This window comes from Bos javanicus, chromosome 7 (assembly GCF_032452875.1).
Source record: "Bos javanicus breed banteng chromosome 7, ARS-OSU_banteng_1.0, whole genome shotgun sequence".
NCBI lineage: Eukaryota > Metazoa > Chordata > Mammalia > Artiodactyla > Bovidae > Bos > Bos javanicus.
Window position 1 is genome coordinate 13,325,409 of NC_083874.1, and position 25,386 is coordinate 13,350,794.

Genomic DNA, 25,386 nt, shown 5'->3' on the forward strand with positions numbered 1-25,386 from the left:
TTCTTTGCGACCCCATGAATCGCAGCCCGCCAGGCCTCCCTTTCCATCACCAGCTCCCGGAGTTCACCTAGACTCACGTCCATCGAGTTAGTGATGCCATTCAGCCATCTCATCCTCTGTCGTCCCCTTTTCCTCCTGCCCCCAATCCCTCCCAGCATCAGAGTCTTTTCTAATGAGTCAACTCTTTGCATTAGGGGGCCAATGTACTGGAATTTCAGCTTTCGCATCATTCCTTCCAAAGAAATCCCGGGCTGATCTCCTTCAGAATGGACTGATTGAATCTCCTTGCAGTCCAAGGGACTCTCAAGAGTCTTCTCCAACACCACAGTTCAGAAGCATCAATTCTTCAGTGCTCAGCCTTCTTCACAGTCCAACTCTCACATCCATACATGACCACAGGAAAAACCATGGCCTTGACTAGCCGGACCTTTGTTGGCAAAGTAATGTCTCTGCTTTTGAATATGCTTATATCTTTCCTTTTCTCCTTTGCTTTTCACTTCTCTTCTTTTCACAACTATTTGTAAGGCCTCCCCAGACAGCCATTTTGCTTTTTTGCATTTCTTTTCCATGGTGATGGTCTTGATCGCTGTCTCCTGTACAATGTCATGAACCTCATTCCATTGTTCATCAGGCACTCTTATCTATCAGATCTAGGCCCTTAAATCTATTTCTCACTTCCACTGTATAATCATAAGGGATTTGATTTATGTCATACCTGAATGGTCTAGTCGTTTTCCCTACTTTCTTCAATTAAATCTGAATTTGGCAATATAGGGTTCATGATCTGAGCCACAGTCAACTCCTGGTCTTTTTTTTTTTTTTTTTTTGCTGACTGTGTAGAGCTTTTCCATCTTTGGCTGCAAAGAATATAATCAATCTCATTTCGGTGTTGAACATCTGGTGATGTCCATGGATAGAGTCTTCTCTTGTGTTGTTGAAAGAGGGTGTTTGTTATGACCAGTGCATTTTGTTGGCAAAACTATATTAGTCTTTGCCCTGCTTCATTCTGTATTCCAAGGCCAATTTTCCTGTTAATCAGAACCCAACAACACATTAATAAAATCATACAACATGACCAAGTGGGCTTTATCCCAGGGATACAAGGATTCTTCAATATCTGCAAATGAATCAATGAAATACACCACATTAACAAATTGAAAATTTAAAGCCATATGATTATCTCAATAGATGCAGAGAAAGCCTTTGACAAATTTCAACATCCGGTTATGAAAAAAACTCTCCAGAAAGCAGGAATAGAATGAACATACCTCAACATACTAAAAGCTATATATGACAAACCCACAGCAAACATTATCCTCAATGGTGAAAAATTGAAAGCATTTCCCCTAAAGTCAGGAACAAGACAAGGGTGTCCACTCTCACCACTACTATTCAACATAGTTTTGGAAGTTTTAGCCACAGAAATCAGAGCAGAAAAAGAAATAAAAGGAATGCAAATTGGAAAAGAAGAAGTAAAACTCTCACTATTTGAAGATGACATGATCCTCTACATAGAAAACCCTAAAGACTCCACCAGAAAATTACTAGACCTAATCAATGAATATAGTAAATTTGCAGGATATAAAATCAACACACATAAATCCCTTGCATTCCTATACACTAATAATGAGAAAATAGAAAGAGAAATTAAGGAAAGAATTCCATTCATCATTGCAACGGAAAGAATAAAATACTTAGGAATATATCTACCTAAAGAAACTAAAGACCTATATATAGAAAACTATAAAACACTGGTGAAAGAAATTAAAGAGGACACTAATAGATGGAGAAATATACCATGTTCATGGATCAGAAGAATCAATATAGTTAAAATGATTATACTACCCAAAGCAATCTATAGATTCAATGCAATCCCTATCAAGCTACCAAGGGTATTTTTCACAAAGTTAGTACTCCTGCCTGGAAAATCCCATGGACGGAGGAGCCTGGTAGGCTGCAGTCCATGGGGTCACTACGAGTCGGATTCGACTGAGCGACTTACTTTCACTTTTCACTTTCATGCATTGGAGAAGGAAATGGCAACCCACTCCAGTGTTCTTGCCTGGAGAATCCCAGGGACGGGGGGCCTGGTGGGCTGCCGTCTATGGGGCCGCACAGAGTTGGACACGACTGAAGTGACTTAGCAGTAGCAGAGCAAATAATTTCACAGTTTGTATGGAAATACAAAAAAACCTCAAATATCCAAAGCAATCTTGAGAGGGAAGAATGTGTCTGTTTCAATGCTGCTCTCAATTCATCCCACCCTCTCCTTTTCCTTCTGTGTCGATAAATCTGTTATCTATGTCTGAGTCTGTATTCCTCCCCTGCAAATAGGTTCATCAGTACCATTTTCCTACTCTCTCTCTCTCTCTCTCTCTCTCTCTCTCTCTATATATATATATATATATATATATATATATATATATAATACAAAACTTGTTTTTCTCTTTCTGCCTTACTTCACTCTGTATAACAAGTTTTAGATTCATCTACCTCATGACAACTGACTGAAATTTGTTCATCTTTATGACTGAGTAATATTCCACTCTATATATGTACCACAACTTCTTTATCCATTCATCTGTCAATGGACATCTAGGTTGCTTCCATGTCCTAGCTATTATAAACAGTGCTGCATTGAACATTGGGGTACATGCATCTTTTTCAATTTTGTTTTTTTAATTGGAGTATAGATGCTTTACACTCTTGTGTTAGTCTGCTGAACAATGAAGTGGATCCGCTTTTGCATACATATATCTCCTTCTGCCTTTTGCTGACTTGCTCTTGATTTTTTTGGTTAGCTAAATCTAACAATGCTCCTGATGTGTGCTTACCTGTAACTGTACCATTCCAGATTTATTGCCTTGCCTCTCACTGTTAACACCGACATTTGAGTTTATAATTTTACTTGTAAGCATAATTTAAAACTCCTGCTCAGTGTGGAGGTTAGCTTCCCACACCACAATCAAAACTCCAAGAATTGCAAAGTTGTAACAACAATAGAAATGTTGGATATTCATTGACTAAGACTACTTTAAGTTTCCCCTTCAGCTTAAATGAGTTTCTACCAATCTGTCCTCGCTCTGTTTTCTTAGAGTACTTACATTAGAAAACTTTTAAATTCTTTTTCTATTCCTTTTCTTTTTGGCCATGCCATGGGTATGTGGGAATCTTAGTTCCCTGACCAGGGACTTAACCCGTGCCCCTTGCAGTGGAAGCACAGAGCCTTAACCACTGAACCACCAGTCAAGTCCAGTCTGCTTCTTTTATTAGTAAATGTAGATAAATCTTCTCCAAGTCTCTCATCCTTTTTACAACCAAAGAATGATTTTCACAAAGCCTTCTCTTTGAAATCTAATCATCAAGAAAATTAGTTCCCCTGTCTCCCTGCTTCTGTGGGAATGTAAGAGCCTAAATTAAAAAAAGCAGCAACCAAAGCAGTAGCATTGACATATATACACTATCATGTGTGAAACAGAAAGCCAGTGGGAAGCTGATATACGACACAGAGAGCCCAGCCTGGCACTGTGTGATGACCTAGAGCTGTAGGATGGGAGGTGGGGAGGGAGGGTCAAGAAGGAGGGGATATATGTACAGCTATGGCTGACTCCCTTTGTTGTCCAGCAGAAACCAACACCACATTGTAAAGCAATTATCCTCCAGTTAAAAAGAAAAGCGTGCATCTGTGCTAAGCCACTTCAGTCATGTCCGACTCTTTGCGACCCTATGGACTCTAGCCTGCCAGGCTCCTCTGTCCCTGGGGATTCTCATGGGGAATCTCTAGACAAGAAGGGTTGACATTTCCTCCTCCAGGGGATCTTCCTGACCCAGGGATCAAACCCCTGTCTTCTTTATTGGCAGGTGGCTTCTTCACCACTACCACCACCTGGGAGGTCCCAAAAAGGAAAGCAGCAATTAGCAAACACAAATGGCCTATCCTATCAACCTGCCTTCCTTCCCTAACATCTTCCAGTGCTTTTCCATTAGCTCCCGCCAGCTTGAAAAATCCTCCCATTTTTTGTTTCAGGAGAGATGAGACAGGGAGAAATAAATGCATGATCCAGAGGCTGAAAAGAATGTGGTCTGGTTGATGAACTAGAAGAAAACCAAGATGTCTAAACAACTGTGTTCTCAAGTTTATCAACCCAACATCTGGGGAGGGAAGCTGGAAATGGAGTTCAATCATATGGGCAAAAATTCAACTAATAACATTTATGGAATTGGCCTCAATAAATATTCTAGAGACTGAAGCTCAGGTGAGCCACCTAGTTCAGTCCAGTTCAGTTCAGTCGCTCAGTCTTGTCCGACTCTTTGCGACCCCATGAATCGCAGCACGCCAGGCCTCCCTGTCCATCACCAACTCCTGGAGTTCACTCAAACTCATGTCCATTGAGCCGGTGATGCCATCCAGCCATCTCATCCTCTGGAGTCCCCTTCTCATCCTGCCTCCAATCCTTCCCAGCATCAGAGTCTTTTCCAATGAGTCAACTCTTCGCATGAGGTGGCCAAAGTACTGGAGTTTCAGCTTTAGCATCATTCCTTTCAAAGAACAACCAGGGCTGATCTCCTTCAGAATGGACTGGTTGGATCTCCTTGCAGTCCAAGGGACTCTCAAGAGTCTTCTCCAACACCACAGTTCAAAAGCATCAATTCTTTGGCGCTCAGCCTTCTTCACAGTCCTACTCTCACATCCATACATGACCACGGGAAAAACCATAGCCTTGACTACACGGACCTTTGTTGGCAAAGTAATGTCTCTGCTTTTGAATATGCTATCTAGATTGGTCATAACTTTCCTTCCAAGGAGTAAGTGTCTTTTAATTTCATGGCTGCAGTCACCATCTGCAGTGATTTTGGAGCACCAAAAAATAAAAGTGTGACACTGTTTCCACTGTTTCCCCATCTATTTCCCATGAAGTTATGGGACCGGATGCCATGATCTTAGTTTTCTGAATGCTGAGCTTTAAGCCAACTTTTTCACTCTCCTCTTTCACTTTCATCAAGAGGCTTTTTAATTCCTCTTCACTTTCTGCCATAAGGGTGGTGTCATCTGCATATCTGAGGTTATTGATATTTCTTCCGGCAATCTTGATTCCAGCTTGTGCTTCTTCCAGCCCAGCATTTTTCATGATGTACTCTGCATAGAAGTTAAATAAGCAGGGTGACAATATACAGCCTTGACATACTCCTTTTCCTATTTGGAACCAGCCTGTTGTTAGCAATATATATATATTAGTATTACTGTCAAATATTGTAGCTAGGAGGAGATAATGGATCTGGACTCCATGGAAAGAGGAAACCAAGAAACTTCACCTATGGGACTTTCCAGATCTTGTCTATGTTGTACCTTTCATCTGATTTAATTTGTGTCCTTTACTATTAAAAAAGATATAATCATAGAGTGTTAGTCACTCAGTCGTGTCCAACTGTTTGTGACCCCATGGACTGTAGCCCACCAGCCTCCTCTGTCTATGGACTTCTCCAGGCAAAAATACTAGAGTGGGTTGCCATTCCCTTCTCCAGGAGATCTTCCTTATCTAGAGATTGATCTCAGGTTTCCTACATTGCAGAAAGATTCTATACCATCTGAGCCAAGAACTTTCCTGAGTTCTGTAAGTTTCTGGTGTTCTATTAAACCAGAGGTATTCTCCTTTATTTGAACATTCTAGAAAATTACTGAATATGAGAAAGTCCTCGAATTTGTAGCTGGCTGACCTGAAGTGAGGGCCCCCCTGGGAAACTGGGAACTTGTGCTGGTGTCTGAAATGAGGACAGGCTTGTGAGGACTGTTTTCTCAGACATCGCAGTTTGGCAAACTGTTTGTAGCCAATTTCTTTCTTAAATTGAAGAAAGTAAGGAAAACCACTAGACCATTCAGGTATGACCTAAGTCAAATCCCTTATGATTATACAATGGAAGTGAGAAATAGATTTAAGGGACTAGATCTGATAGAGTGCCTGATAGATTATGGATGGAGGTTCGTGACATTGTACAGGAGACAGGATCAGGACCTTCCCCATGGAAAAGAAATGTAAAAATGCAAAATGGCTGTTTGAGGAGGCCTTACAAATAGCTCTGAAAAGAAGAGAAGTGAAAAGCAAAGGAGAAAAGGAAAGATATTCCCATTTGAATGCAGAGTTCCAAAGAATAGTAAGGAGAGATAGGAAAGCCTTCCTCAGTGATCAATGCAAAGAAATAGAGGAAAACAACAGAATGGGAAAGACTAGAGATCTCTTCAAGAAAATTAGAGATACTAAGGGAACATTTCATGCAAAGATGGGCTCGATAAAGGACAGAAATGGTATGGACCTAACAGAAGCAGCAGATATTAAGAAGAGGTGGCAAGAATACACAGAAGAACTATACAAAAAAAGATCTTCATGACCCAGATAATCACGATGGTATGATCACTGACCTAGAGCCAGACATCCTGGAATGTGAAGTCAAGTGGGCCTTAGAAAGCATCACTACGAACAAAGCTAGTGGAGGTGATGGATTTCATCCTAATCCCAAAGAAAGGCATTGCCAAAGAATGCTCAAACTACCACACAATTGCACTCATCTCACATGCTAGTAAAATAATGCTCAAAATTCTCCAAGCCAGGCTTCAGCAATACATGAACTGTGAACTTCCTGATGTTCAAGCTGGTTTTAGAAAAAGCAGAGGAACCAGACAACCAATGTTGTCAAATTGCCAACATCTGCTGGATCATGAAAAAAGGAAGAGAGTTTCAGAAAAACATCTATTTCTGCTTTATTGACTATGCCAAAGCCTTTGACTGTGTGGATCACAATAAACTGTGGAAAATTCTTCAAGAGATGGGAATATCAGACCACTTGACCTGCCTCTTAAGAAATCTGTATGTGGGTCAGGAAGCAACAGTTAGAACTGGACATGGAACAACAGACTGGTTCCAAATAGGAAAAGGAGTACGTCAAGGCTGTATATTGTCACCCTGCTCATTTAACTTCTATGCAGAGTACATCATGAGAAATGCCAGGCTGGAGGAAGCACAAGCTGGAATCAAGATTGCTGGGAGAAATATCAATAACCTCAGATATGCAGATGACACCACCCTATGGCAGAAAGTGAAGAGGAACTAAAGAGCCTTTTGATGAAAGTAAAAGAGGAAAATGAAAAAGTTGGCTTAAAGCTCAACATTCAGAAAACTAAGATCATGGCATCCGGTCCCATCACTTCATGGGAAGTAGATGGGGAAACAGTGCCTGACTTTATTTTTTGGGGCTCGAAAATCACGCAGATGGTGACTGCAGCCATGAAGTTAAAAGACACTTGCTCCTTCGAAGGAAAGTTCTGACCATCCTAGATAGCATATTCAAAAGCAGAGACATTACTTTGCCAACAAAGGCCCGTCTGGTCAAGGCTATGTTTTTTCCAGTAGTCACGTATGGATGTGAGAGTAGGACTGTGAAGAAACCTGAGTGCCGAAGAACTGATGCTTTTGAACTGTGGTGTTGGAGAAGACTCAAGAGTCCCTTGGACTGCAAGGAGATCCAACCAGTCCATCCTAAAGGAAGTCAGTCCTGGGCGTTCATTGGAAGGACTGATGTTGAAGTTGAAATTCCAATACTTTGGCCACCTCATGTGAAGAGTTGACTCATTGGAAAAGACCCTGCTGCTGGGAAGGATTGGGGGCAGGAGGAGAAGTGGACGACAGAGGATGAGATGGCTGGATGGTATCACCAACCATATGGACATGAGTTTGGGTAAACTCTGAAAGTTGGTGATGAACAGGGAGACCTGGCATGCAGCAGTTCATGGGGTCATAAAGAGTTGAACACGAGTGAGTGACTGAACTGAACTCAACTTGGAGCCAGAAAAGACATTGGAAAAAACAGTCAAGTTCAAACTCATCACAGGCCTTTGAAAACCCCCAGGGAGCTCTGGAGCTAACCTTAGAGTTGGCTGGAACTGGGGGCAAAAGAGATAAATGTTTACACATCCTCATCATATAGTCATTGAATTGGGCTGCCTAGTGATGCTCTGTAGCTGAGGCTGATCCCTCTTGGAGTTGATTGCTGACAGCTGAGTAACACCCAACATTGGAGTAATATGTCTGTCATGCCTGACAGGATAACATAACAATGTAAAATTTACCCTCTTAGCCATTTTATCTTTTTTTTTTTTAATTGAAGAATAATTGCTTTACAGAATTTTGTTGTTTTCTGTCAAACCTCAACATGAATCAGCCACAGGTATACATATATCCCCTCCCTTTTGAACCTTCCTCCCATCTGCCTCCCAACCCACCCCTCTAGGTTGATACAGAATTTAAGTTTCCTGAGCCATACAGAAAATTCCCATTGACTGTCTATTTTACATATAGTAATGTAAGTTTCCATGTTACTCTTTCCATACATCTTACCCTCTCTTCCCCTCTCCCCATCTCCATAAGTCTATTCTCTATGTCTGTTTCTCCATTGCTTCCTTGTAAATAAATTTTTCAGCACAATTTTTCTAGATTCTGTATATGTGCGTTAGAATATGATATGTATCTTTCTCTTTCTGACTTACTTCACACTCTGTATAATAGGTTGTAGGTTCATCCACCTCATCAGAACTGACTCAAATGTGTTTGTTTTTATGGCTGAGTAATATTCCATTGTGTACCACAACTTCTTTATCCATTCATCTGCTGATGGGCATCTAGGTTGCTTCTATGTTATAGCTATTATAAATAGTGCTGCAATGAACAATGGGATACATGTGTCTTTTTCAATTTTGGTTTCCTCAGCGTATACGCCTAGGAGTGGGATTGCTGGGTCATACGGTGGTTTTATCCCTAGTTTTTTAAGGATTCTCCATACCATCTTCTATAATGGCTGTATCAATTAATATTCCCACCAACAGTGCAAGAGCGTTCCTTTTCCTCCACACCCTCTCCAGAATTTATTATTTGTAGAAACAATAAATGATGATGGCCATTCTGATTGGTATGAGGTGATATCTCATTGTGGTTGTAATTTGCATTTCTCTAATGAGCAATGCTGAACATCTTTTCATGTATTTGTTAGCCATCTGTATGTCTTCTTTGGAGAAATGTCTGTTTAGGTCTTTTTCCCACTTTTTGATTGGGTTGTTTGTTTTCCTTGTATTGAGTTATATGAGCTGCTTGTATATTTTGGAAATTAATCCTTTGTCAGTTGTTGCATTTGCTATTATTTTCTTACCCTCTTAGACATCTTAAGTGTCCAATTCAGGAACATTTGTGGCTCAGTGGTAAAGAATCTGCTTGTAAGACAGGAGATGCAGGAGACATGGGTTTGATCCCTGGATCAGGAATATCCCCTGAAGGAGGAAAAGGCAACCCACTCCCATAATCTTGCCCGGGAAATCCCAGGGAGAGAGGAGCCAGGTGGACTACAGTCCATGGGGTTGCAAAGAGTCAGACATGACTGAACAACTGAGCATGCACGCACACACCACTATCCATCTCCAGAACTTTTTATCTTCCCCAAGTGAAACTCTATTTCTGCTAAACTAATTCCCCATTCTTCTTTCCAAAGCCTCTGGTAATTATCATCCTACCCATTGTCTCTATGACTTTGATTACTTTAGGTGTCAAATCATTCAATTTTTGTCTCTTTGTGTCTTGCTATTTAATATGATTGGGAAGAAGTTAGATGGAATGGGAAGGAGAATTATCAGCAAGACTGGGAACTGACTTTGCTTTGGTAGGTACCCTCTCATCTACTCCTTGGGAAGCATACAACCCACTTTTCCCAGGAAAAACTCAGTTGATAAGTGTTTATTCAAACTTAATATTCATAGTGTCCTATTTCAGTTTCAAAATACTCCAGTTTAGAAATCAAATATCCACTCTATTTACTTAAAAATCACTAAAGAGCAAAAATATACTAGGTGTCTTGGTCATTAAGGTAGGGTTTAGATCCACCTAAAACATAGGGAATACTCATAGGAAAGTTATAGAAACAATGCAAAACAAGAAAGAGAGAGGTGTATTTATTTTGTGATGATATAAACAAGATTGCTTGTGACCAAGAGTCTTGAGTAATACACAAGGAAAGAGAGACGGCTATACTGATGTGATATGCAAAGTCCCATAAGGGTTATAATTCACATGGGGCATCCAGCTAATCTCCCAATTCCATTAGAGCTATGCTACAAAGAGGAAAAATTGTGTAAACATAAAGTAGAGAGCCAGATAGGTACATTTTCAGTAAGTGACTTCAGATTCAGAATCACTTATTGCAATCACTTATTGTTTGATTTTGTTGTATTTTGTACTCCCGTGAACCGAAAAACAGGGGTTGGGATTAGGCTATTCTGCTGATAATCCTCCAGGGGGCACTCTTGATGTCCTTGTTCCTTAGACTGTAGGTGAAAGTGTTCAGCATAGGGGTGACCACAGTGTACATCACTGAGGCCACTGCACTCTTCCTGGGAGATTGTGAGATGGCTGAGCTGAGTTACACCCCAAGGCCTGTTCCATAAAACAAACAACTGACAGGTGAGAACCACAGGTAGATAAGGCTTTGTACTTCCCACCTGATGAGGAGACTCTCAGAATGGAGGAAACAATTTGAGAATAAGAGTAAAGGATTCCTGAAAGTGGAATCCCACCGACAATGGTACTGTTGAAATAAATTAATATGATATTGATGGAGTTTTCAGAACAGGCAAGATTGAGGAGTTTAGAAGGGTCACAGAAGAAATGAGGCATTTCCACTTCTGCACAGAGGTAAGCTGTGACATCATCAAGTAGTGAAGCTGGGAGTTCAAAAGTCTGATGGAAAATGATACCAGGACCAAGAAGCCACAGAGGCGGGGATTCATGATGAACAGGTAGTATAGGGGGTGACAGATGGCCACCAACTGGTCATAGGCCATCACTGTCAGGAGGAGACTCTCCAAACATGCAAAAAGAGAAAAGACGGTCACCCCAGCTAGGCAGCCTGCATAGGTGATGGATTTGCTGTGTGTCTGGAGGTTCACTAGCATCTTGGGGACAGTGGTGGTGTTGAAACTGATGTCAGCCAAGGACAGGTTGGAGAGGAAGAAGTAAATGGGTGTGTGGAGGTGGGGGTCAAAGGTGACAGCCAGAATGATGAGTACCTTCCCAAACACAGTGACCAAGTACATGGACAGGAAGAGCCCAAAGAGAAGGGGCTGCAGGTCTGGATAACCTGAGAGGCCCAGGAGGAGGAATTCTGAGACATCTGTTAGATTCTGTGGTTCCATGTAGAGGGGACACCTTTGAAAAATAAGAGAGTATTAAATAAACAGAACAATTGAAGGGGCATACAGATAAGTGTCCATACTTTGGATTTAATAATTCACAAATATTAAAAAAATTTTTATTATGATGCAGTTCTGAAAATTCTTGCAATCCTCTGTATATTACACTAGTGAGAATTTCCAAAAGATATATGCACTCAACAGTATTGCTTCCATTTAAAAAATTGATATTTGGCAAAACTAATACAATTATGTAAAGTTTAAAAATAAAATAAAATTAAAAAAAATTGAAACATTAAATTTTTCTATAACTATCTCTACAAGTTATGCTAATGGAAAAATCAGACAAAATCAACCACATGGTCTGATTTTCAAGGTGTAAAACTAGAAAGATCCTTGAAGGCTGACTAGGAATAGTCTTTTCATGATAGAGTCACATGAAATTTAGCACCTTACATAGGGAATGATGGAGAAGGCAATGGCACCCCACTCCAGTACTGTTGCCTGGAAAATCCCATGGATGGAGGAGCCTGGTAGGCTGCAGTCCAAGGGGTCGCTAAGAGTTGGACACAACTGAGCAACTTCACTTTCACTTTCCACTTTCATGCATTGGAGAAGGAAATGGCAACCCACTCCAGTGTTCTTGCCTAGAGAATCCCATGGATGAAGCCTGGTGGGCTGCGTCCATGGGGTCACACAGAGTAGGACCCGACCAAAGTGACTTAGCAGCAGCAGCATAGGGAATGATGGGGCTTCCTTGGTGGCTCAGGTGGTAAAGAATCTGCCTGCCAATGCAGGAGATGCAGGAGACTGGGATTTGATTACTGGGTCAGGAAGATCCTCTGGAGGAGGAAATGGCAACCCACTCTAGTATTCTTGCCTGAAAAATTCCATGGACAGAGGAGCCTTGTGGGCTATGGTCCATGGGGTCGTTAAGAGTCCGACATGACTGAGCAACTGAGCACAAGGAATGATATTATTATAACTATTATCACTCAGATTTACAAAATGGGCTGGAAAATTCATTACTATCCATAGACAAGCCCATCATCCATAATATTCATACAGTAAAGATCCCTTGCAAGCAGTTTGGTCCATTCTGCCTATTTACCTATAAACTCACCACATCTCAAAAGAAGGAATTCATGGTTTTACTTCTATTTGATCATCTGGGACTAACATAGGTTTTAAAAGGAAATAATCTGGTGAGACAGAGCCTTGGGGCGGGAATTAGGAGGCCTTTGTCTGAGTTCCACATGTTTCACCCACTTAATGTGCAGTGTGTGTAAATCTCCCCACTTCTCTGCACTTGTATCCCTCACACTGAAGTAGGGCCAATAACACCCATTTGTAGGATGTGTGTGGTGTGGAGGAAGGGGAAATTTCCTCTTCTACCCCTCTAGAGTTCTTGTGGCTAGAATAATAACAAAATTGATGCAAGACAACAGGAGAAAAAGAAACAAATTTGAATTCTTACACACAGAGGTCTTATTAAAATAAGACCTAAGAAGTGGCCAAAGCAGGCAGCTATTATCTCTTTTAGGCAAAGAAACAGTAAGTTGATGAGGAATTGACAGGAGAAAGACACGTAGGCTTTTGGTATTTCATGAATGAAGAATATCAACAGATTTAGGCTTAGGGTGGTAAATAAAAGGAAAAATAAGATTTGTTTACATTGGCTTCGCAAAGAGTCGGACATGACTGAGTGACTGAACTGAACTTAATTGAACACTGGCTTCTAATCTCCAAATTCCCTATAATTGATCATAAGGGGGTGTCTTTCCATTCCTGATGCAGGAGTGCCCATTTCAAGTATAGATGTGAGAGTTGGACCATAAAAAAGGCTGAGCGCCAAAGATTTGATACATTCGAACTGTGGTGTTGGAGAAGACTCTTGAGAGTCCCTTGGACAGCAAGGAGATCAAGCCAGTCAGTTCTAAAGGAAATTAACCCTGAATTTTCACTGGAAGGAATGATGCTGAAGCCAAAGCTCCAATACTTTGGCCACCTGATGCGAAGAACTGACTCATTGGGAAAGATCCTGATTCTGGAAAAGATTGAAGGCAGTGGGAGAAGGGGATGACAGAGGCTGAGGTGGTTGGATGACATCAGTGACTCGATAGACATGAGTTTGAGCAAACTCCAAGAAATAGTCAAGGACAAAGAAGGCTGGTGTGCTGCAGTCCTTGGGGTTAAAAAGAGTCAGACACAACTGAGCGATCAAACAACAACAAATGCAGGCTTCTAGGCTCTGAATTCCCTATCTTTGATCATAAGGGGGTCCTTCCCACTTCTGATGCAGGAGTGCCCCTTTCTTGTCAGAGATTTATTCCCTGCTTTTCCAGGAGACAAAGGAATTTCCTCTTGCACTGGCTGATTCTCAAGTAACTTCTGTAGAAACTAATCAATAAACCATTGCAGCACATTTTGGGACCAATCTCCTTAATCCTCAGTAGTGGCACATAAGAGTGGTCAGTACTTAAGAAATATTCAGTTACAGTTATTTAATTTTTTTTAAAGTTTTTTTATGTGGGCCATTATTAAGGGTTTTTTTTGTTGTTGTTGTTACAGTATTGTTTCTGCTCTAGTTTTTTGGCCATGAAACATGTGGAATCTTAGCTCCCCAACCAGGGATTGAACCCAAACCTCGTGCATTGAAAGGCAAAGTCTTAAGCACTGGGCCACCAAGGAAGTCCCCAGTCATGGCTTTTACATCAGAAGTTGAATCATTATTGGGCTATTTATCTTATTGATGAAATGAAATCCTAATAAAGTTTTAATGATCTTACATTCTATTATATGAGAGAGAGAGAGAGAAGCCTGTCATGTCCCAGGGAATTCATCTACAGAATGAATGGAATCCTAATATGTGTCTCAGTCCACCCAATAAAATTAGCTTTCCTTGTTCTTTTTTTTTTTTTTCATCCTGCACAGTTCCAGTGTGCTCAAAAACATGAGAATTTACTAACAATGATCAATTTGCAATTAAGAGCATATTGACAGACATTTTAGGCTTCCAGGCATTCTTTAGAATGTTCTAAGGATGAGAAACAAAGCTTTGAGTGTGACCCACACCCATCTGACGTTCATCCTCCAACCCATAAAATGTGTGCTTTAACATCCAACATGAATCACTGAAGTTGTCCTCTAGCTATTTATGTGCTGGGAACCAGCCAGGCTCTTTGCTACAAACTTGAAGATGGTCAGTGTCAGCAGGGAGATAGGATGGTATCTCAGGCAGATAGAGCAGGTTGGGAGGCATGAACCCACGCCGGTCATCTAGCCAGTCCCATCGATGGAGGAAGGCATCTTGGGTCCCACCAGCTCCCAGCCGGGCATAGTGGTGGAACCCAGGCCACTGTTGTGGTGGGTCAGTCCCGTGGGAAAGCAGAGCCTCATCGGGCAGAGTTGCTCAGGTGTGTCCATCCTGAGCAGGTGTTACGTGGTCCAGAGAAGGGAGACCAGGGAGGTGTTCAGAGAGGAGCTGACTTGTGGGTTGGGCAGGGAAGGTGGAAGAATGAGGGAGGGGACCCCACAAGGAGAGAGAAGACCTGCAAAGGTGCAGCTGGCAGGGACGATGATCCAGGCAGATGTGAGAGCCTGGAGACATTTAAACCCATGAAGCCCATTTGGCTGCCAGCGACGGATGCCCACCTCAACACAGAGAAAGATTCAGGGGACAGCTGGGATGTCCTCAGGCACAGGGAGGGCTGGGAAACAGGTGTGGGAAGGACACCTCCAGGGCTGCCCCAGGAGGTTTCAGCAGCAGCAACTGTGGGGCAGCCTGGTCCAGGCAACTCCCTCTGGAATCCATGACCCAACCATCCTCAGTCTGGGGACCAGAAGGAGAAGGAACCTCTTAATGTTACAGACAGGGCTTCCCAGGGGCTGCTAGTGGTAAAGAACCCACCTGTCAACGTAGGAGATGTTAAGAGATGTGAGTTTGATCTCTCTGGGTTAGGAAGATCCCCCGGAGGAGGGCATGGCAACCCATTCCAGTATGCATGCTTGGAGAATCCCATGGACAGAGGAGCCTGGGCTACAGTCCATAGGATCACAAAGAGTCAGACACGACTGAAATGACTTAGTATGGCACAGTGTTACGGACGAGAAGCTGGAGGTCCCAGGAAGTCATTCAGTGTGGCCAGCAAGTGGCATGGGGGGATGGGTATGCAAACCCATGGGTTCCAAGATTTATGACTTTTCTCCTGCAAAAATGTTTCTCAAGCTTCAGGCATCCCTAAGCTACCTTCGTGATTTTAATCATTTGCAGTATACTATCTCTTCTATTATTCAACTCACCTTTACATCTATTTACTTAAACTTTCTATTCATGAGGATCATGGCTAGTTTTAGTTTGGTCTAATGCTTTCCTTGTTCTTTAACTGATTCTGCTTTAAAAAAAAAACTTTTATGTTGTCACAGCCAGTGCTCTGTGATAACCTATAGGGATGTGATAGGGAGGGAAGAGGGAGGGGGTTCCAAAGGGAGCGGATACATGTATACCTATGGCCAACTCATGTTGATATATGGCAGAAACCATCACAACATTGAAAAGTAATTACCCTCCAATTAAAAATAATAATAAAGTTAAAAAATTTTTATGATTCACTACTTGTTTAAATAATGGTGTTGTACACAAAAAAGAATTCTACTTTTTGAATGTTTTTCTTTTTGCCAGCTTTCTAAATGTTCTATGGACATCTAATTACAATGAATGAGATACAAAATTTAAATATATTTGTGTAGGATATGATTAATATAAATTAATTAAATATAAATTTATTATATTTTAATTATTAATGACATAACTCAAGATGCTCCTATTCTTACTTTTTCTGCATTTGATAAAATATTGTCAGAGAAATGTTAATATGTCATACTATGATTATGTATTTTTTCTTTCCCTTATATTTCTTCTGATTTTTGCTTTATGTTTCTTTATTGTTAAGGTGTCTAATGGTATATGATGTCTATCTTTGTGAATTGTACCTTTAACCATTAAAAATATTCATCTTTGTTTCAGACATAGAGGACAGACTTATGGTCATGGGGAGAGGGGAGGAGTGGGTGAGATGTATGGAGAGTAACATGGAAACTTCATTACCATATGTAAAATAGACAGCTAATGGGAATTTGTGTTTTGTCTCAGGGAACTAAAACAGGGGCTCTGTATCAACCTAGAGGGGTGAGATGGGGAGGGAGATGAGAGAGATGCTCAAACAGGAGGGGACATATGTATACCTATGGCTGATTCATGTTGATGTTTGACAGAAAAACAACAAAATTCTGTAAAGCAATTATCCTTCAATTAAAAAATAAATAAATTAAAAAAATTTTTAAATTCATCTTTGTTTCATTTAAAATAAATGATTTTTTAAAGAAGAATAATTGAGTGCTGTAGATTTTATTAAATGGAAAATGATAGATCCCTTAGAAAGTGACACAGAAGCATACAAGTACTGGTTTATGTTTTGTCTAGTCCTGTAAGACATTGTGCTGCTGTCCATGGGGTCACAAAGAGTTGGACACAACTTAGCAACTGTACAACAACAACAGGAAGCTGTAGGAAGGAATGAAGGGACAGACAGAAATGACCCAGCATATGGAAGCCTTAGCCTTATTGCCTACGTTGTGTTTCTGAGAACTTTTTAACAGAGATTTTTGTTCTTGTAGCCTATTCTGTGCCAAGCAAAGAGAGGCGCCGAGAAATCGGAGATGAATACGACTCAGTTTTCCCTGGAGGCATTCAGAATCTATTTGCATAAGGACAAGAACTATCGTATAAAATGTTCTTTCAGGATCTGGGAAAAATCAAACCTCAGATCACAGAATATTTTGATTGAGTAATTGGTACTTAAACTCAAGGGTAATAATAATAAAGCAATACCTAAAATTTACTCTGTCACTATTGTAATGCAAATGCATCCAGGGAACATTTAATCACATGCTTTTTACTTCTTTTGTTTCATTCTTACTTAGGCAGTTGTATCAATTGGATATCAATTTTCATGACCAGTTTCAGGCTCAAAGATATTAAGAGCTTGTCCAGTGTGGTTCAGATAATAAATAGAGCATAAGATTCAAAGTTAAATTGTGGGTTTCTGAAGCCCATGCGCTGAACTTAGGCACTCCATTTACGTACACTTCAGAGAGTTGAAGCAGAGATTGAGAAGTCTCTTCCAAACTTCCTAACATATACCTTTATACTGTTTCTTGTTTTCTAATCAGCACCCTAACACTATACTTTCTTAGAGATCCAGAGGTTATAAATTATAAGAATGAAGGAGCAGGTTGACAGTGAAGCAAAATTTGAGATCAAAGACAAGAGAGAGAAGGGCCTTGAATTGTCAAAACTGATACTTTCTGGGATCCTCAGACAGTTAAGAATCAGCCTGCAATGTAGGAGATATGGGTTTGATCCCTGGGTTGGGAAGATCCCCTGGAGAAGGGAATGGCTACCCGCTCAAGTAATCTTGCGTGGAGAGATCCATGGACCGAGAAACCTAGCAGGCTACCGTCCATGGGGTTGCAGAGTCAGACGCGACTGAGTGACGAACACTTTTACTTTTTCACTTTCACTTTCAACTCAGTCTTCTTTCCTATCACTGATGTAGCAGGTGCCACTCATACTGTCCATTGTGTCTACTGTGAACACCCAAAAGGAAGAGTACAGTGATCAGGGGGTCTCTGTGTGCTGTGCTGTGCTTAGTTGCTCAGTCATGTCCAGCTCTATGTGACCCTATGGACTGTAGCCCACCAGGCTCCTCTGTCCGCAGGGATTCTCCAGGCAAGAATACTAGAGTGGGTTGCCATGCCCTCCTTCAGGGTTTCTTCCCAACCCAGGGATTGAACCCAGGTCTCCTGCATTGCAGGCAGATTCTTTATCAATTGAGCCACCAGGGGAGCCCAGGGGGTCTCTGCCTGGGAAGAAAAGGAAGAGAGTTTGCTTTTTGGTGTTTTCCTTTTTTATAGCTTAATAAAACTTCTTCGATATGTCTCAAATCCTAAACATTTGTGAAGGGTTGATTTATCATCAAATCCAACCCTCTTATGTACAGTTGAACAATTTAGGACCAAAGCAGTTCTCAAATGCTAAGTTGGCCTTTGTATGCCAACTAAAGAGCTTTATTTTTTTTTTTGAATTTTGAATTCTTATTTAAAATTTTTTAGTTGGAATATAGTTGATTTACAATGTTGTGTTAGTTTCAGGTGTACAATCAAGTGAACCAGTTATTCACATACATACATCTGCTCTTTTTAAGATTCTTTTCCCTGTAATGATAGTATATTGAGAAGATGTGCTATACAGTAGGTCCTTACTAGTCATCTATTTTATATAACAGTGTGTATATGTCAATCTCAATCTCCAGATTTATCCCTCCCACCCTTACCCCCTGGTAACCACAAGTTTCTTTTCTACATCTGTGACTCTATTTCTGTTTTGTAAATAAATGTGTGTGTACTGTTTTTTAAAAAGTCCACATATAAGTGATATCATATATTTGTCTTTCTCTGTCTGACTTACTTCACTCAGTACGACAGTCTCCAGCTCTAGCAATCTAAATATCCATCGACAAACGAGTGGATAAAGGTTTGGTAGATATATACAATGAAATATTACTCAGCAATTTTAGAAAAGAATGATATAATGTCATGTGCAGTCACATCGATGGAACTAGAAATTACTATGAACTTTTCAATAAACTCTTATGTAGGTGTTACATTTTCCCCAAATTCACCCTTGCATGAAGTTTGGATTGGCAGGAGAGAATACGGTCTAGGTGCCCTATGAAAGGAGATTCAATGTTTACATTAAAATCTGACTATACTCCCTTTTTATCCCAGGGCTTGATAAAAATTGCAGTAAAATACTGTGATCTTATCCTCAGTTGTAAAATAATGATAATGCACACTGCTGTCTTTTGAGGCTGGTAATGCGACAGAGGATGAGATGGCTGGATGGCATCACTGACTCGGTGGACGTGAGTTTGAGTGAACTCTGGGAGTTGGTGATGGACAGGGAGGCTTGGCGTGCTGCGATTCATGGGGTCGCAAAGAGTCGGACACGACTGACAAACTGAACTGAACTGAACTGAATGCATACAAAAGGAAAGAAACAAGCTACTTAAAAACTAAGCTAAAAAAAAAACCAAAAAACAAAAAACAAAAAAAATCTAAGTTTCAGTTCAGTTCAGTTGCTCAGTCATGTCCAACTCTTTGTGACCCCATGAATCGCAGCACACCAGACCTCCCTGTCCATCACCAACTTCCAGAGTTTACTCAAACTCATGTCCATCAAGTCTGTGATGCCATCCAGCCATCTCATCCTCTGTTGTCCCCTTCTCCTCCTGCCCTCAATCCCTCCCAGCATCAGGGTCTTTTCAAATGAGTCAACTATTAGCATGAGGTGGCCGAAGTATTGGAGTTACAGGTTCAGCATCAGTCCTTCCAATGAACACCCAGGACTGATGTCTTTTAGGATGTACTGGTTGGATCTCCTTGCAGTCCAAGGGACTCTCAAGAGTCTTCTCCAACACCACGGTTCAAAAGCATCAATTCTTTGGTGCTCAGCTTTCTTCACAGTCCTACTCTCGCATCCATACATGACCATTGGAAAAACCATAGCCTTGACCAGATGGACCTTTGTTGGCAAAGTAATGTCTCTGCTTTCGAATATGCTATCTAGGTTGGTCATAACTTTCTTTCCAAGGAGTAAGCGTCCTTTAATTTCATGGCTGCAGTCACCATCTGCAGTGATTTTGGAGCCCAGAAAAATAAAGTCAGACACTGTTTCCACTGTTTCCCCATCTATTTCCCATGAAGTGATGGGACCAGATGCCATGATCTTCGTTTTCTGAGTGTTGAGATTTAAGCCAACTTTTTCACTCTCCTCTTTCACTTTCATCAAGAGGCTTTTTAGTTCCTCTTCACTTTCTGCCATAAGGGTGGTGTCATCTGCATATCTGAGGTTATTGATATTTCTCCCAGCAATCTTGATTCCAGCTTGTGCTTCTTCCAGTCCAGTGTTTCTCATGATGTACTCTGCATAGAAGTTAAATAAGCAGGGTGACAATATACAGCCTTGACGTACTCCTTTTCCTATTTGGAACCAGTCTGTTTTTCCATGCCCAGTTCTAACTGTTGCTTCCTGACCTGCATATAGGTTTCTCAAGAGACAGGGCAGGTGGTCTGGTATTCCCATCTCTTGAAGAATTTTCCACAGTTTACTGGGATCCACACAGTCAAAGGCTTTGGCATAGTCAGTAAAGCAGAAATAGATGTCTTTCTGGAACTCTCTAGCTTTTTCCATGATCCAGTGGATGTTGGCAATTTTTTCTCTGTTTCCTCTGCCTTTTCTAAAACCAGATTGAACATCTGGAAGTTCATGGTTCACGTATTGCTGAAGCCTGGCTTGGAGAATTTTGAGCATTACCTTACTAGTGTGTGAGATGAGTGCAATTGTGCAGTAATTTGAGCATTCTTTGGCATTGCCTTTCTTTGGGATTGGAATGAAAACTGACCTTTTCCAGTCCTGTGGCCACTGCTGAGTTTTCCAAATTTGCTGGCATATTGAGTGCAGCACTTTCACAGCATTATCTTTCAGGATTTGGAATAGCTCAACTGGAATTTCATCACCTCCACTAGCTTTGTTCATAGTGATGCTTTCTAAGGCCCACTTGACTTCACATTCCAGGATGTCTGGCTCTAGGTCAGTGATCACACCACCGTGATTATCTGGGTCGTGAAGATCTTTTTGTACAGTTCTTCTGTGTATTCTTGCCACCTCTTCTTAATATCTTCTGCTTCTGTTAGGTCCATACCATTTCTGTTCATTATCAAGCCCATCTTTGCATGAAATGGGAATGCAAACTAGTACAGCCACTATGGAGAACAGTGTGGAGATTCCTTAAAAAACTGGAAATAGAACTGCCTTATGATCCAGCAACCCCACTGCTGGGCATACACACTGAGGAAACCAGAAGGGAAAGAGACACGTGTACCCCAATGTTCATCGCAGCACTGTTTATAATAGCCAAGACGTGGAAGCAACCTAGATGTCCATCAGCAGATGAATGGATAAGAAAGCTGTGGTACATATACACAATGGAGTATTACTCAGCCATTAAAAAGAATACATTTGAATCAGTTCTAATGAGGTGGATGAAACTGGAGCCTATTATACAGAGTGAAGTAAGCCAGAAGGAAAAACATAAATACAGTATACTAACGCATATATATGGAATTTAGAAAGATGGTAACAATAACCCGGTGTACGAGACAGCAAAAGAGACACTGATGTATAGAACAGTCTTATGGACTCTGTGGGAGAGGGAGAGGGTGGGAAGATGTGGGAGAATGGCAATGAAACATGTAAAATATCATGTAGGAAACGAGTTGCCAGTCCAGGTTCGATGCATGATGCTTGATGCTTGGGGCTGGTGCACTGGGACGGCCCAGAGGGATGGTATGGGGAGGGAGGAGGGAGGAGGGTTCGGGATGGGGAACACATGTATACCTGTGGCGGATTCATTTTGATATTTGGCAAAACTAATACAATTATGTGAAGTTTAAAAATAAAATAAAATTGGAAGAATAAAAAAATAAATAAATAAAATAAAAAAGACCAAAAAGTCACATACTATATAATTTCATGTATATAAACCTTATAAAACGCCAACTTATCTCTATAGTGACAGAAAAAAATGGTGGCTTTCTGGGGATGCGTACTGGATGAGCAAGGAGGGGGATTTTCAGGGGCATAAGGAGACCCCTTGACGAACTCCTTTTCCTATTTGGAACCAGTCTGTTGTTCCATATCCAGTTCTAAGTGTTGTCTCCTGACCTGCATATAAATTTCTCAAGAGGCAGATCAGGTGGTCTGGTATTCCCATCTCTTTCAGAATTTTCCAGTTTATTGTGATCCACACAGTCAAAGGCTTTGGCATAGTCAATAAAGCAGAAATAGATGTTTTTCTGGAACTCTCTTGCTTTTTCCATGATCCAGCGGATATTGGCAATTTGATCTCTGGTTCCTCTGCCTTTTCTAAAACCAGCTTGAACATCAGAAAGTTCAAGCTTCAGGTATTGCTGAAGCCTGGCTTGGAGAATTTTGAGCATTACTTTACTAGCATGTGAGATGAGTACAATTGTGTGGTACTTTGAGCTTTCTTTGGCATTGCCTTTCTTTGGGATTGGAATGAAAAGTGACCTTTTCCAGTCCTGTGGCCACTGCTGAGTTTTCCAAATTTGCTGGCATATTGAGTGCAGGACTTTCACAGCATCATCTTTCATGATTTGGAACAGCTCCACTGGAATTCCATCACCTCCACTAGCTTTGTTCGTAGTGATGTTTTCTAAGGCCCACTTGACTTCACATTCCAGGATGTCTGGCTCTAGGTCAGTGATAACACCATCATGATTATCTGGGTCATGAAGATCTTTTTGTACAGTTCTTCTGTGTATTCTTGCCATCTCTTCTTAATATCTTCTGCTTCTGTTAGGTCCATACCATTTCTGTCCTTTATCGAGCTCATCTTTGCATGAAATGTTCCTTTGGTATCTCTGATTTTCTTGAAGAGATCCCTAGTCTTTCCCATTCTGTTGTTGAGTTCATCAAGGCTGTATATTGTCACCCTGTTTATTTAACTTATATGCAGAGTACATCATGAGAAACGCTGGACTGGAAGAAACACAAGCTGAAATCAAGATTGCCAGGAGAAATATCAATAAGCTCAGATATGCAGATGACACCACCCTTACGGCAGAAACTGAAGAGGAACTCAAAAGCCTCTTGATGAAAGTGAAAGTGGAGAGTGAAAAAGTTGGCTTAAAGCTCAACATTCAGAAGACGAAGATCATGGCATCCGGTCCCACCACTTCATGGGAAATAGATGGGGAAACAGTGGAAACAGTGCCAGACTTTATTTTGGGGGGCTCCAAAATCACTGCAGATGGTGCAGCCATGAAATTAAAAGATGTTTACTCCTTGGAAGGAAAGATGTGACCAACCTAGATGGCATATTCAAAAGTACAGACATTACTTTGCCAGCAAAGGTCCGGCTAGTCAAGGCTGTGGTTTTTCCTGTGGTCATGTGTGGATGTGAGAGTTGGACTGTGAAGAAGGCTGAGTGCCGAACAATTGATGCTTTTGAACTGTTGTGTTGGAGAAGACTCTTGAGAGTCCCTTGGACTGCAAGGAGATCCAAGCAGTCCATTGTGAAGGAGATCAGCCCTGGGATTTCTTTGGAAGGAATGATGCTAAAGCTGAAACTCCAGGACTTTGGCCACCTCGTGCGAAGTGTTGACTCATTGGAAAAGACTCTGATGCTGGGAGGGATTGGGGGCAGGAGGAGAAGGGGATGACAGAGGATGAGATGGCTGGATGGCATCACTGACTCGATGGACGTGAGTCTGGGTGAACTCCAGGAGTTGGTGATGGACAGGGAGGCCTGGTGTGCTGCGATTCATGGGTTCGCAAAGAGTCGGACACGAGTGAGCGACTGATCTGATCTGATCTGAAGGAGACCCCTGGTGGTCATAGAAATACTATGCGGGTTGTGTAGATGCTCCCACTGGTGCAAATGTATGTCAAAACATATAAAAATATATGCTATATGTCTATTATACTTCCAAAAAGCTGTTAATTGTTTTAATATAAAAACAAAAATAAAACTGCCACATGACCCAGCAAAAAAAAAAAAAAAAATGTTCCCTTGGTATCTCTAATTTTCTTGAAGAGATCTCTAGTCTTTCCCATTCTGTTGTTTTCTTCTATTTCTTTGCATTGATCGCTGAGGAAGGCTTTCTTATCTCTCCTTGTTATTCTTTGGAACTCTGCATTCAAATGGGAATATCTTTCCTTTTCTCCTTTGCTTTTCACTTCTCTTCTTTTCACAGCTATTTGTGAGGCCCCCTCAGGCAGCTATTCTGCTTTTTTTCATTTCTTTTCCATGGGGATGGTCTTGATCCCTATCTCCTGTACAATGTCATGAACCTCTGTCCATAGTTCATCAGGCACTGTGTCTATCAGATCTAGTCCCTTAAATCTATTTCTCACTTCCACTGTATAATCATAGGGGATTTGATGTAAGTCATACCTGAATGGTCTAGTGTTTTTCCCTACTTTCTTCAATTTAAGTCTGAATTTGGCAATAAGGGGTTCATGATCTGAGCTACAGTCAGCTCCCAGTCTTGTTTTTGCTGACTGTATAGAGCTTCTCCATCTTTGGGTGCAAAGGATACAATCAATCTGATTTCAGTGTTGACCATCTGGTGATGTCCATGTGTAGAGTCTTCTCTTGTGTTATTGGAAGAGGTGCATTTGCTATGACCAGTGCATTCTCTTGGCAAAACTCTATTAGCCTTTGCCCTGCTTCATTCCGTCGTCCAAGGCCAAATCTGCCTGTTACTCCAAGTGTTTCTTGACTTCCTACTTTTGCATTCCAGTCCCCTATAATGAAAAGGACATCTTTTTGGAGTGTTAGTTCTAAAAGGTCTTGTAGGTGTTCATAGAACCATTTCAACTTCAGCTTCTTCAGCATTACTGGTTGGGGCATAGACTTGGATTACTATGATATTGAATGGTTTGCCTTGGAAACGGAGAGAGATCATTCTGTCATTTTTGAGATTGCATCCAAGTACTGCATTTCAGACTCTTTTAGACCATGATGGCTACTCCATTTCTTCTAAGGGATTCCTGCCCACAGTAGTAGATAGAATGATCATCTGAGTTAAATTCACCCATTCCAGTCCATTTTAGTTCGCTGATTCCTAAAATGTTGACGTTCACTCTTACCATCTCCTATTTGGCCACTTCCAATTTGCCTTGATTCATGGACCTAACATTCCAGGTTCCTATGTAACATTGCTCTTTACAGCATTGGACCTTGCTTCTATCACCAGTCACACCCACAACTGGGTATTATTTTTTCTTTGGCTTATTCCCTTCATTCTTTCTGGATTTATTTCTCCACTGATCTCCAGTAGCTAATTGGGCACTTACTGACCTGGGGAGTTCGTCTTTCAGTATCCTATCATTTTGCCTTTTCATACTGTTCATGGGGTTCTCAAGGCAAGAATACTGAAGTGGTTTGCCATTCCCTTCTCCAGTGGACCACATTCTGTCAGACTTCTCCACCATGACCCATCCGTCTTGGTTGGCC

General features: G+C 41.2%; 1 pseudogene; it reads right to left on the reverse strand.

Moving 5' to 3' along the window:
• Nucleotides 1–10,400: 10,400 nt before the first annotated feature.
• On the reverse strand, nt 10,401–11,229 carry LOC133251756 (putative gustatory receptor clone PTE01; annotated as a pseudogene).
• Between the last annotated feature and the right edge of the window lie 14,157 nt (nt 11,230–25,386).